The sequence below is a fragment of the Seriola lalandi genome, unplaced genomic scaffold, assembly GCF_002814215.2.
Source record: "Seriola lalandi dorsalis isolate HSWRI2012SDOR001 ecotype SW California unplaced genomic scaffold, Sedor1 jcf7180002054827, whole genome shotgun sequence".
Lineage (NCBI taxonomy): Eukaryota > Metazoa > Chordata > Actinopteri > Carangiformes > Carangidae > Seriola > Seriola lalandi.
Genome location: NW_019525380.1, coordinates 117,955 through 132,471, shown reverse-complemented (window position 1 = coordinate 132,471; position 14,517 = coordinate 117,955).

The window sequence follows — 14,517 nt, the reverse complement described above, 5'->3', positions numbered from 1 at the left end:
TCCTAATCCCTCAACTGCAATGCTCCAATCACAGCTGAGCATGACCTCTCAGTAGTTCAAACAATCTGCGAAACAAATGATCTTTAGCCTTTAATCTTTTAGCCATGCATATAATCTTTCAACTTTATAACTTTGTAAAAGTGATACTATGGATCTCTAGATGTTGTCATCCTTTTTGGGGAACCTACCTGAACAACCACATAGGTGGTTCCGATACGACCCATAGGAGTGTCTCCTGGAATAAGGCCCCTATGGCAGCAGGCGTACTGGACGTTAGTTGTCATGGTTACAATAATAAACACATGGAATATACCGATAGTGGAATACGGGACTTACGGTGCTATGGTTACATCAATAAACGGTCAGATTAATTGATTGATTTGATTTGAGTTAAAATAAGTATTTCCTCAAGATTAGATGATCTTTGTTGTCATGGTTAAGTTTGTTGTACGGTCGTGGATAGAAATAACATAAACTACTTTCACACGGGAATCGAACACCATCCACCCCGACCTCTTCCAAGCAGAGACTCTGCAGCTCTTTATACTACATCACCGCTTTTTCGTTTACTCCTGTAATAATTACTATGACCACTAGGTGTCGTCTAACAACAAAACGTAACCATGGGTCATAATAACCTGCTGCACAGACGGCGAAATGCTAATGTTAGCATCTTATGTTAGAGCAGACAAATGCACTGTTTGATGCATTGCTTTAGATTTTGCTATTGTGGTTTTGGTTTCTAGAAAGGAGATATAAACACAGGCAGATGCACATACTGTACTGTATGCTGTATGCATGCCTGCACACACAGTGCAAATCACAGGTAGGTAACAATGTTGTCTTTCGTACCATGGCAACTACAGTGTGTATTTTCAAAAGATGTGTCCATGACTCGTGCAGCACTGAGAACATTAACACATATTCTATAATATGTGCAATTAAATGCAATACAAACATAATTTACCATCAGAGATATGACGATGAAAGGTTGTTTTTTAAAGGTTGAACCTCCTCACAGTGGAAAACTGACCACTGCTGTGTGGATGTAATATGCTACTTGTTATTGTTATTGTTGCTGTTGATGATTGTGATGATAACGATAATGGCAGGCTTCTTGTTGATGATAGGAATGACAATAGCAATGATGATTATGTCTGTGATGATGATGAAGAACATCTACATTCGTGATGCAGCAATGATTATAATAATGAACAGGAAGAGGAACAAAAACAAACTCCGGTTTAATTTTGTTAGCGGCATGGAAAAGAAGACACCACACCACCTACAGAGCTCCTGGGAGCTGTGCATTTTAACTATCTAACATAAGACAAATGTGTGTCATCCGCGATAAGACGCACAGATGTGTTCAAAATGACACTCCTGTTTTAAGATTGAATCTGCTGCAAATTTTTGTCATGTTATTCATTTGGTGATGATGATTGTAGGGGTGGTGTCTGTGGCAATGACAGTAATCATGACAAGGATAACGTTGACTGTGACAGTGATTATGATGAAGAAGGCAATAATGGTAATGAGAATGGATAGTAGAAGCCTGAAAGGGGAGAGCTGCAGAGCTGGGTTTCTGACGGCGGTGGAAGGGAGACGAATGAATAAAATGTCTCATTTCTTCTCCAGAGTACTCGGGAATAAACACCTTTTTCAACCTGTAATGGGGAAGAATATTGCACCCGATATTCTCCCTAATCTGACATGGAGACGGGACGACTGTGGCACTCCAAATACAAAAGAGAAAATGCATTGTGACACATTTACTTTGCCCACGTATGTAACCACCACCACTTTATGGCACCGTATGTTGTAAATAATACCCATTGTGTTGAAATGTAACACAGTTTCCAGAACAACACATAAGGATGCTTTCAAGAGCAGTCTCTTCAACAGCCAGGTGTCTCTCAGTGCCTCGCAATCTTACTCTCAGCTCTCACATTTTGAGTTGTCTTTACATTGGTGACAGCCTCATCACTGTAGTTGAATTTGACTGAAACGTCTCCACTTTTTTGATGGATTGCCGTGATATATGCTACAGATATTCATGGTGCCCAGAGGTGAATCCTAATAACTTTGGTGATACTCAGTCTTCTAGCACCGCTATGACATTGACACTTGTGCTTTTGAGTGAAATATTTTTAGACTATTGCCATGGAATCTGGTACACTACAATCTCCTTCAAGATGAATTATGCTCCCTTAGTTTTTGATCTATTTCCATCACCAGGTCAGATCTTTAATTAGTGCAATGTTTTTTTGCACAGCAGTTTATGACCAAATACTTGCAAAACGATTGATTATTTTCATCAGCCTCAGCTCTAATTTCTGTTTAGTGCTAATTAGGGAATGTTAGCATGCTGACATGCAGAACTCAGATGGTTAACATGGCATCAACATTATTCCCTCTTGACATCTTCATGTAAGAATTGTCCTTGTGAGCAGCTAGCATGCTGATGTTAGCATTTAGCTCATACAGAGCAGCTAGCGTGGCTGTGGACTCTTGTCTTCTTAACAGAAAGTCTGTGCTACAATCAGATTACAGACAGGGAAGGTCTGACATAAAGATGCTAAATGAGTTGCATTATGGGACTTGTAGGATTCTGGGGGTGGGGGGGTTTGGAGCTCGACCCATTTCAGGAACTCTCCGCAACATCAGTTTCGACCACTTTTCTTAAGAGCACAACTTTAATTTAATCAGTACATAATTCCATGCTGACTGTACTTAATATATCCAAATGTTGGTTCTAAAGGAACGTTTAAAGTAACAAATATAATATAATATAATATGTTCATGGACAAGTTTAACAAAAACAATGGTCTTTATAGTTAGTTTTTTTTTCCATCACCACCGCCCTATAATTACTGATCTCTATAAATGCTGTTTACTGAAGGAATGCAATGAACTGTAACTGATTTGGTACTTCATATCTGTGCAGTGTTTCGCACAGTGTCCTGTAGGGTGTCGAATCATTACGGTGGCTGTTAGAAGCTTTGACGTCAGCAGGTTTGGTCTCAGTATTTATGTGCTTCCAGGTGTGTTGTGCCTCTGTTTGTGTCTGTGGAAATTGTAATTCTAAATGACTGTCTATGATCCTTCTCTTTTTCCCACCTCTTCAATTTCCTCCCTTTTTTTTTCTGTCTCCCTGTTTCTTTCTCATCCCTGTGCCTCCACCTCCACCCCTCCTGACTGGGGATTTCAGTTTGGCCTTGAGCAGTAATTTGGATTCCCATAGGGGCATGCGGTATTAGGAGTGGCTTTGAAGCGGCTCCCAACCCAACCCCCTTCCACACATCTTGAAAGCTGTTATCCTCATATTAAACATTGTTATGGAGCCACTGTGGCCTTGATGTGGTGACCAACCTTGACTCTTTGATTTAATACATCGTCGGTTGATCACACACAGAGGCACCACCGCGTCCTCGCGCGCATGTGTTCTCTCAACGCATCCGTGCGTGCGCACTCACCCTTACGCAATCCTCATGCACACCTTATACGCGAATGCCGCCTCATAGCCACACGCACACAATGACACACACGCACACACTTCAAAGTGAATTAGGTTCAACAGACTTAACACTTAACAGCTTCAAAGGAGAAGAGGATGGTGTTTTGCATGAGACAAACTTTTATTGAACTTCATAGTTTGATGTCTGTTCATTTTCATTTCCTTCCTCTTACAGATGTGAGATGACAGGATGTTTTTTTCTGTGTAAACGTTCACACACACACACACACACACACACACACACACACACACACACACACGCACCCCCAGGTGATATCACAGTTAAAGATTAAATTAAAAAACATTTTTTCAACAATTTTTTTGTCACAAGTTTCAACATTCAATTATGAAGTGAAAGTTATTTGTATGGCTGTAGTTCATCAAGGTGTCGGAAGCTCAACAAGATCAACACAACAGAACATCGGCCACTGCTTTCCAAAATATACTGTGTGTCTAACTGTTCCAAAAACGACTTATATTAGCAGGTATAAGTTAATTCAGCATTACATTCTCATAACGTGGCAGTTACATGACACACAATGCAAGATGACTCATTTAAATTGACTGCAGACTTAAATGCTAACCAAGACAGCTGTAAGCTAGCAAACGTGGATGTAATGAATGTAGGTTTCAAACTTTTGAATAAAAATCAGTTTTGAAAATGCTTAATGAGGAAGTTCGAGAACAGTGGCGATCCAACACTCTGGGGGGGCATTTGCCTGGTTTGCTTTTGTCTTGTCTTGTTTTGTTTACAATCCTCTCCGCCACCTCTTGGACAGACGGTACAGTGAGCTCCCTCTCTTGTTAGCTTCTTCTTGGCCAACTCATCTGTACCAGTTCTGTTCTTGGTCTTCCAGGTTGTCCTTTGCCTGAAGTGGTGGAGTCCATCTCTGGGCCAGCCATCGCAGGCATTTGCCTTAGCTCAGTGATGCTTTAGTTTCCCACCAACACTTGGATAGATATAGCCTAGACGGACTTTTGTTCTTAGGCTGCACCGATTCCAAGTGTTGCCATCCCGAAATACAAGAAATACACGTCACTAAATCATTATGAAACATTTCACGTTTCAATCTAGAGATGGAGTTCGTTATGCTTCAAACTGGCATTAATAAGAATAATTTTGACAGGATATATTTCACCAGCTTTATCAGTTTTTGAGTTGATTTTTTGAAATGTTGGACACAATGGAACAAAACCAAAGCCAAAAGAAATTAAAGTCAAAAGAAATTAAAGCTGGCTGAGGTTGCAGAGCTGAGAGGACATGGCACACTGGAAATAATAACTTTAATGATAATGAGATTTAGTGTAGTACTCTCTCAATAATATATCTCTGTGAAGTACCTGGAAATATGTCGAGAGCAGCTCACAGGAGCATTAAAATGTAACACCAGAAGTCATTATAACAATTTATTAGAACAAATCCATTATAAATCCTCATAATTTCCAGCAGGGTGTTAACAGACAGCCTAAGGTGTTCAGAGAACAGTAGAGCTGCAGCGACAAATGCACACTGGAGGGAACAACTCGCACATGTGGGATTTTCACATTACATTCAGCAATTTCACGGTGAAATTTATTGTGACATAAGCACAAGCATAAATACCATGTAAGTCAGGTATGCTGCAAGGAATGCTGGGCCCTCTCACTCTCTGATGTGTCTAACAATTAGCTCTTCGGTAGCTCTTAACAACTCTCAAGGTAACTCACTTTTCTTGAACTGTACGCTCTCTGACTTTTTTAATACTGTATCGATCCACTGAAGGAGGTTTCTTTTATTTTTATTTTCCTCCATTGAGCACAGAACACGGTCAGCCACAGAGGTGCTGCTGGGGTCAGCAGGGAACAGTGTCATGCTCAAGGACAGCTTCTGTCAGAAGGTGGGGGTTGAACTCTGCCCTTCTGGTTGAAAAACGCTGTCCCCACTTACCAGCTTTCAATCACTCATTTTCTGAAAAGATGAGGAGAGCTGAGCGCCGAGATAACATACGTGTAAAAAATGATGGAAAATAGGTGGCCAAGAACGAGTACACAGCCAACAATGCTGAATGGGAATGCCTCATAATTCTTTGCCAGAATGATTACAAATAAACAGTGCAATGTGAGGTTGTTCTCCCAAGGACAACAGCAGTATCATGTGGTTTCAGCAAATGCCCAAAAACAACATATGTTTTCATTCCAGTGACAGCAATAAGGAAGAAGCAGTGTGATAGTCTGCAGAGGGAGGAGGTCGGACTGGATGGACTGAAAAACACAGACTCTGACCCTGCAGACACTTTGCTTTGATTCCTTTTACTCATGACCACGATCCTTCCCTAACAGGGTTCAAGTTGTGGGGGAGCCAATGGGGTTCAAAACAACAAAGGCTTGAAGCTTTTTTGTTGACGACGGTTTTCTTGAGTGGTCTGAGGGTCGCTCCAGGTCATTGGGTAAGGGGCGGAGTGGCGCTCCCTGTCACCTGTTGGTCGAGCAAGTCCATTATGTTACAGGCAATCGTGTCGTTTATTGCTACCAAGAATTCAGTCCAGTTAGATACTGTTCCGCTACCAACGCTTCACACCAATCAGGTGTCATGCCTTCAACAATTTAACCAATCACAATTGGTAGAGCTATCTAGAAAGGTGCCAGTGGGTGTGACCTTTTACTATATTTCAGGTAAGTTCATTGCCATTCTGTTGTCTCAATGTTTTGATATTTTAATACTAAAGTCAACTATTAAAAAGATGTGGTTTACCTATAGTTTTAGGGTAGCAAGTCAGAGCGTTAGTTAATTATGAAATTTTCATATGCACCTAACCAAATGAACTTCAGTAATTATCTGCTCAGTCACGAACAGGAAGTCTTTAAAAGGTTCATCATTCAATCTTGGGCTCCGCCAGAGAGAGTGTTGAAAGCTCCTTGAGCAAGACACTGACACTTTTCAAGGTCAAAAGCTCTGACTTTTCTTTTTTTGGGGGGGGGATTTTGAAGCAATAAAGTGGTTGAAAATAGAAGCAAAAGAAAAAAATCAATCAAGTGTCATCATCACTGAAGAAGCTGCAGATCTTCATTCTGAAGGTAACAAGGAGCTCTTGGGCTTTTCTTGCCTTTTGATTGCGATAGAGGTCAGATACGAAAATCCTTCCACGTGTTGCCTTCAGCTCAATACACAACCTGAAAGAGTTAATCTCTCTCACGCGGCACCTTGTTGTCTGCCATTCACAGAGCTGATAGGATTAGCATGAAAACCATGAGAGAGGAAGTGAGAGAGGCCATTTTCATCAGCCTCACATCTTTGAAGGGGAAGTAACGAGTTAACAAGGGTATAAGAGAGCAATCATCTTTTTTGCAACAGTCATGTTACTGTGAGTATAAGAGAAATCATTATGGATGAGGAAGCAATCCCCTTTGATCTCAAATCACCTGTGGAAAAACACTTTTTTGCTAAAGGTGATAAATTGTAAAAACAATATTACTTTTAGCAATTTTATAGCAGTTGTTGAACTCAGTTCCTTGGCTACAATGCTTCTTTAAAGCTGTTTGAAATATTACATTTGAAACAGCTGAAGCTCAGATAGATAGATAGATAGATAGATAGATAGATAGATAGATAGATAGATAGATAGATAGATAGATAGATAGATAGATAGATAATTTTAGTATTTTAACCACTAGGGAGCAGCAGAAACACAACAGTTACCTTTTCTATTAGATGGTTAACTTGTTAGCAGGGAGCTTCTTATTTACATATCCAGAATACTGTATACAGAGCAAGATTAGCATTCATTTGGAGTTGTGTATTAGCTCTGTTCAACACCAGCTCCTGAGGGAAATATCTGGCTCTTTAGCTGCTTAAATGCTTCAGGATGTTCACCGGTCTCTGACTGTATCTGTCCGCTGTTTGCTGCTGAGCAGGTAGTGGGCAGTTGACAGTTTTACAGCTGTTTCTCTGGAAAACAGCTGCCTGCTGCTGCCCCAAAACGAGGGCGGTGAGGGTGAACCAGAACAGAAAAGCTGCAGGCTGGAGAAACAAAGTAAAGATGCAGAAGCGACGTGAACTCCAGGGCTGGGTATTAAATGTCTGTAGAGGGACACCTTTCACATATATGACCTTGTTCTAAGATAAAAACACTGATGATAGCTGCTTTAAACACTTCCCTTTGCCTAACAACCCCTGTTAACTACAGTTTGTTAGAAGTGACAAATAGTTGAGGGTTTCAGAATAATTAAAGTCACTTCAGGTAAGATGCAAATTACGATAAACAGCCTCTAATAAATTTACTAAATTGCTTTTATTAGGCAGATTAATGTTGATTGACATGTTTGATTAAATAAACATTCAGATATGACATTTATGACATTTCATTTTTCCGAGATTGTCATTGACATTTGTTTCGCAGCAGTTTCATTGACCGGGCTGTTAAATCCCGTCCTCCTGGTCCAGCAGATTAAAAGAAACCAACAGGTGCTCCAACCCGAACAACCTCATGAGCCTCTTCTGAAATAGCACAGACCTCGGTTGTCACGGTTACAATAATAAACACGCAGACTGTACGACAGTGACGTACAGCCACGAGATGTTGCCTTACAACAGAATGTAACTATGGGTCATCGTAACCCGCTGCACGGACGACTTACGGCCTTGTTTTTGTTTTGTTGTGTTTTGTTTACAGGAGGGCAGTAAAGAAAAGGAAGCATTAATAAATACCATCAATTATTTAGTAGCTTTTTCAGATAACCTCTAAATATGTGCCAAGAGCAGAGTGTCCTGTTTACTTTGTCTTGTTGTGGCTGGAGCAGCAGAAAAGCAAGCCAAGCTGCAAGCGAGCAAAAAGTGGGATCCTTTCTTACTGTCTTACATCCGTAAGCCTTGCAGAGCGTGGGATCGCTATTTTTATTCAGTTGTTGCTCGCAGGCAAACCACCACAAAGTAAATGTGCATACTTAAAGAGTGTCATTCATTCTAGCAAAGGGCTACTGCTCCCACTAAGCCTCATTTCCCTTGAGCTGGCGAGCCCTGCTCTCTGGAGTGTGATCGACAGCCGGGCCTCACCAGTCGAGGTAATTCAACCGCCGAGTCTTAAAACAGATGAAGGGCAACGTCTAAACTGATGAATAAATTCAGCCACGCTTCTTTCTGGGCTGTTTGACACATGGGATCATCTGATGATCAGGTGGGCGTCGCTCCTTCCCTTTGAGCTCCACTCACTCCACTGACAGCGAGGTCTTTCATGAGGGGATTTGACCCACCCGACTGTACTCCACTCGGCGCTTCGCTTTAACCACTAATTGGCGGAGAAATAGTCTAAATCCAAACAGTGTGACCGGTTTAGAGGAGGAGCAGGGCTGAATGATAAAGTGTTGGTTTGTTCTGACAGCAAGGATGCTCCACTTTGAAGCACTTGGACCTCATCATTATTGACAGTGAGTTTCTGGCTTCATTAAAGTCACTTCTCAGACTCTACAAAGAGACTTGTTTTTGTTTTCTATTGTTTTGCACTCTGTTGCAATTTTAGATTCTGTATTCATTCTTCACTCTGAATCTTTCTTTTTGACATCTTGGCATTTTTGTTATTTGTTTTTCTTCCTGTTTGTTTGAAGGTGGATATGTTCTTCTAAGGCCCTTATATTTTCTTTGTTTTCAACCCGCACAGAGAAATAAATTGTTGTTTGTGCTACCTTTGTTTTGTTTTTTTTTTTTTCTTTTTGTATTTGAACATTGACTTTTGTGACTGCGCTTGTTGCAAATTAATAGTGCTCTCTCTTTGGTTATTGGACCCGGGAACAAAGCATTAACAGGAAGCCTTTGAGATGCAGGTTTCTCTCTTGTAGGTTCATTCTCCATCAGCAGCAGGAGCAGGTCAGAAACACAGAGGAGTTTAACCCCAGAAACTTCCATGTCACACGACGATGTCTTTCACAATCAATAAAACCTACGGACTCAGACGTGAATTCAATTTGCCTCCTCAATACTTCAAGTTTTGGAAGTTTGTGAACGAGCACAGGTGGCAAACAGCGCAATGAATCCAAGCAAATAAAATAAAAAAAACTGTGGCCCTGCAGTGAAAAAGATATATGACAGATGAATGAACAGAAACGGAAAACAAAATGATAAAATAGGAACATAAAAATGACAGAAAGTGATAAAAACATTTCCCAAAAGAGGAAAAAAAAACAGGAGCCGTGGAAGAGTTTAAAATCTTGTTGTTTTCATCATATAAGACATAAAAGACGGAGCTGAGTCGTAAAAAAGTTTCTCACACTGTAGCTGTAGTTGTGGATATTGAAATTAACTGAATGTAATAGGAAAATAATATTGATCACGATAATAAGCAACATTTCATCATGTTGAAGCGAAACATTTAGTTTACAAGCAACACTTCTTGGTTCTTGGATCACATGCGAACAGTGATCAGACACACGCCTCAGTCTCAGCTGGGATGCTCATCACCTGCACACTCCCAAAACTGCAGAGAGGCGTCATGACGTCATGACGGATTGTTGAGAGTCCACACATCTGATCTCCACTTGATCAGGAGCCTCCAAACAACTGCACCCACAGCTCAAATATTCTGGTTCTTTTTCTAAATAAATGTTGATCCTGTTTTTCTTTGAAAATCCTCTCTCCTCTCTTTCGTGTTGCAGTTTTTCCAGCTGGGGCAGAAGTGGAGAACAGTGTCAGTGTCTTGATTAAGACGTGTGTGTAGATTACCTCTATTTTCAGTCCTGACTGGAGGGTGCATATCATTTACCCTTCACCTCACCTCAGCCTCCTCGGCCTCTCCACGCCTGAGGGAAGCGAGGTAGCAGAGTCCTTCTGCGGTCAGAGAGCGCCATCTGGAGGCGACTCCGAGAACTCACACTCTCACTGTTTCCCAAAGGAACACGTTTAACGTCAATATTAGATCTGTTTTTCTCTTTATTTATTCATTTTTAGTTTGACAGAAAGGTCTGAGAGATCCTTTCTGTGTCAGTCAGAAGGTCACAAATCTTGAAACTGTTCCCAGACAGACTTTTGTTTTTAGTTGAGGATGCAGCACTTACTGATTCACACCCACTGGGAGGATTTAATATATGAATCAGATATTCTTTTTCTGTCCATCACGTGTCAAAGAGCAAGTTCTGTTTCTGTCTCTCTCAGACAGCGGGTTGTTGTTCATATTCATTATTATTGACTGGAATGAAGCTTAGCGAAAGACTATTTCCCTTCACACACCTTCTAAATCACAAGCAACATTTCCCGCCATCTAAAAGCTCCTAAATTGTCTCTCTCTCTCTCTGCTGTCACTCAGCTGTCATTTCAGTACCGCAAATAATCTGCGAGCCACCTCTACCTGTTCTCCACCTCAGCCATGGACGCCAGACCATCTCCAATCGAACCATCCAATCAGAAGTTCCCTCATCAAGACGTTCCCTTTCCTGAGCTCCATTCCTCATCACCTCTTACTGGAAGGACCTTAAACCTGTGGGTCTGGTTCATAGTGATCCACTTCCTGCCGGGGTGTAAGCGCCAAAAAATCTATTCCTTCTGTTCACAATAAATTTCATTTTACTTTAATTCTCATACTATCGTGTTCTTCTCATTATTATCTCCTGATTGAAATGTGGATTGAGAATAAAAATCTGTGGTAATATTTTTGTTTACAATAGTACTGTAATATTTACTGTAAGAATCATCAAAATGAAACGTCATGTTTTGTCCTTTTTACTTGATAATTAGAATAATTTTGTTTATAGCTCATCTTTTTTTGTCTTAGTTTGAAAAAGACCAAAGTATGAAAATATAAACTTTTTCCAAACAAGGTTTGATCTTTAGGTTTCCTTTAGTAGCCATGACAACAAAGGTAACTGTAAGGAAGTAGTTATTGCAACCCCGGGTGGTCGCTGACGCTGGAGGAGCTGTTCGGTCCAGAAAACAATTCATGAAATTGAAAAAAACATGTGGTCGGTGAATTAATTTTTCTGCCAAAGTAATGAAAAGTGATCAGTCTTGTGCTGACTGTCTGAAGAGCTTTACATACTTTACATTAACCAGTTAAAAGAACCGTAATATGAAGGCACAGCATGTTTGTATGATTTCATACAGTATTGCCAGCTTTGGGCTGTAGGGGGCAGTCTTTCCTAATATTACACTCCTGACAGACTTCCCCGTGTCTTACTCTCTCTCTCTCTCTCTCTCTCTCTGTATCTATGTATCTATCTATCTATCTATCTCAAACACATGCAGACACAAGCTCACACACACAAAGACAGACACATTTCACCTCTGTATCTCCTTGCACCTATTGTCAACATAGTTATATTAGGAACACATTCCCTCCCTGTGTGTGTGTGTGTCGTCATACACCTGTTTAGCCATTTCTTTCCTACCTCTTTAGGGCCTCTTCAATATGTCACTGCTCCTCTTCACACTCACCCCCACACACACACACACACACACACACACACACACACACAGGGAGGCTGCTCCTAATATAACTGTGTTAACAATAGCTGTGCACAAACACACATGCACCAGCCCCATTATGTTGATGGGGACATAGCAGTGATGGCTCTGGAGTGTTTTTGCTTCGTCACACAGTGAAGTGTTATTTTGGCAGTGTATTCATTTAAAAAATAAAACATGAAATAAGCGTTTTGTATGATAATGAGTTCAAACGTCAGTTTGAAAACATGTAGCTTTAAACACGACTCTGCAGAGCTGCGAAAACCGACGTGAATTTTGGTAAAGGAATCCTGTTTCAGTCCAGAGGAGAGCTGTAGAGCAGCCCACTGTGACCGGCTGTCGATGGTTACAAGTCCATCAGAGCATCCTTGACGATGATAACGAGTTTCCACTGCACCTGCTCTCTCCCGGTGTTTGACAGCATCAGCTGAAGGATATGAGTGCAATGAGAGGGAGAAAGGAAAGGCTGAAATAAGGGTCAAGGACAGATGATGAAGGTGTTAAAGAAAACCAGAAGACCAAGATTTGATTCCCTCTCCAGAGCCTGGTGGCTTTGTTTCTGCTGGAAGCGTCTGTTGTGTCGAAAACGGCCTTGAGCGAAACTCAAACAAGTTGTTCGTGACCACTTTAAGAGCTTCTGTTTAATAGAAGACAATTTTGTCAGTCAGGAGTTCAGGAAAAGGTCGTTCATCTGTGTAGTTCCCCTGTGCTGACTGAGTTTATTTTGAAGGTTTTATTGTTTGTTGTTGAGGGACTAAGTGGGTTGGTGGGCCCCTGTATCTCTGACCTTCGGGCTGGTGCTTCTGCTTCCGCTGCTGGAACAGTTCACAGCTCCTCGTTAGCTTTGCGCTATCTTATTCAAATATTGAATATAATTACAAACCCATATGTAATATCTTTTCAGCCTTTAAATTCATTTTTCTTTCTTTCTTTCCTTTGATTCATTTCTTACAATGCAAACAACAAAATCGGGGAAATTATTTCAGAATAAAATCTACATTTACACATTATATGCTCAGTCTGGATAAACCCTGTTACATATGTGGCATTTAAATGGAAATGTGTTCATAAAACACAATATCCCGCACTTTCTAACAAGGACTAGAACAAAAAAACAAAACTGAAAATTTTAACAGCTGTTCATATTGCTGGAGATTTAAAGGTTTCATATTTTACACTTCTCCTGTGTTTTATTTAAAGTGTTGATCCATTAGAAGATATATTTGTGGTTTTAAGATCCAAAAACCATCTCAGTGTAGTTTTACATCTCCTCCCTCAGGCTTCTCTCTGGAGCTCCAGTAGCAACAGGTCAGTGAGCCAATCAGAAGAGAGGAGGCTCTGAGCCTTTCTTCTGATTGGCTGACTGTTTTCTGAGTGATCCAATAAAAATATAACAGATTTCAGGTAAAAACACTCAGAGGAATTAAATCCTGCAAGGTTGGATGCTGGGTCCAGGTGGGCGGGGCTTTGGGCGTGGCTGAGGGCGGAGACTGCTTTATTGTGACATCACAAAGTTCCAGAAGTCCTGACGGCTGGTTTTAAGGCTCAGTTTCTGAATACAGGCTGTGTGTGTTTCTCTGTGGACTGAGGCTTTGATACTTTCAAAGTATTAATATAGAAGCTAGACCTGATCTATAATCACGCTACACATGGACACAGACCTTTATACAACATGGTACCATGGAAAACAGCCCTTAATGTTTGGCGTTCACCCCAAGTTTCCTGTCACAAAAGAAAATAATTTCTCTTTTCTAATTTCTTTTGCAGTTGTATAACATACCTGGCACTCACTGTGGTTTTATATTTATATTTTACATTTTACATTTACATTTGTTTTACATTTACATTCAAAAGAACAAGCACAGCTCATGAAACAGTACAGACAGGACTTGGCTCATCTGTTAGATGATTATTGACATCAGGAAAAGACATAGCTTACATTTTTTATAATAACTTTATTGATACAGCACTTTCCAAAACAAAGTTAAAAAGTGGTTCACGTGGTTTTTAACAGGATTACAACAGGAGAAACTAGAAATTAGAAAGTCAAAATAAAATATAACAAAAAAAATTGAGCAAAAGACCCTAAATATAAGAAGGAAATATACACGTTGTTACAAAGCCACTGTGTCATGGTTTAAAATGAACTGACGTCTCTTTAATTACCTCTCACCCACTGTAGATGGCAGCAGATGGAGAGAGATGGTGAACGCTGGCAGCTCCAGCTTTGAATATGGAAATAGGCTCCACTAAATCTCATCTCTGCATTTCATACAGCGGACTTGGCAATAGTCGGAAAAAAAAAAAAAAAAATCTACACAGCGTGAGAAACAGCGGATCTGCTGCTGCCCTAAATAAGAACTGCTTTAAATTCAGGAATCATTTTCACATGTAGTTTTTTTTTTTAAATGTCCTCCATTATTTTTGTAGTTTAAAAAAAAAAGAAAAGGTAGAAAAAAAAAGAAAACGCCCTCCAGTCAAACAGTTTCCCACCCTGACAGGCTGGAGCAGCTCTGAACACTAACTGCCTTATTTCCTGTAACAATCAATCCCACTGTTTCTAATTGGATGGGGTAGC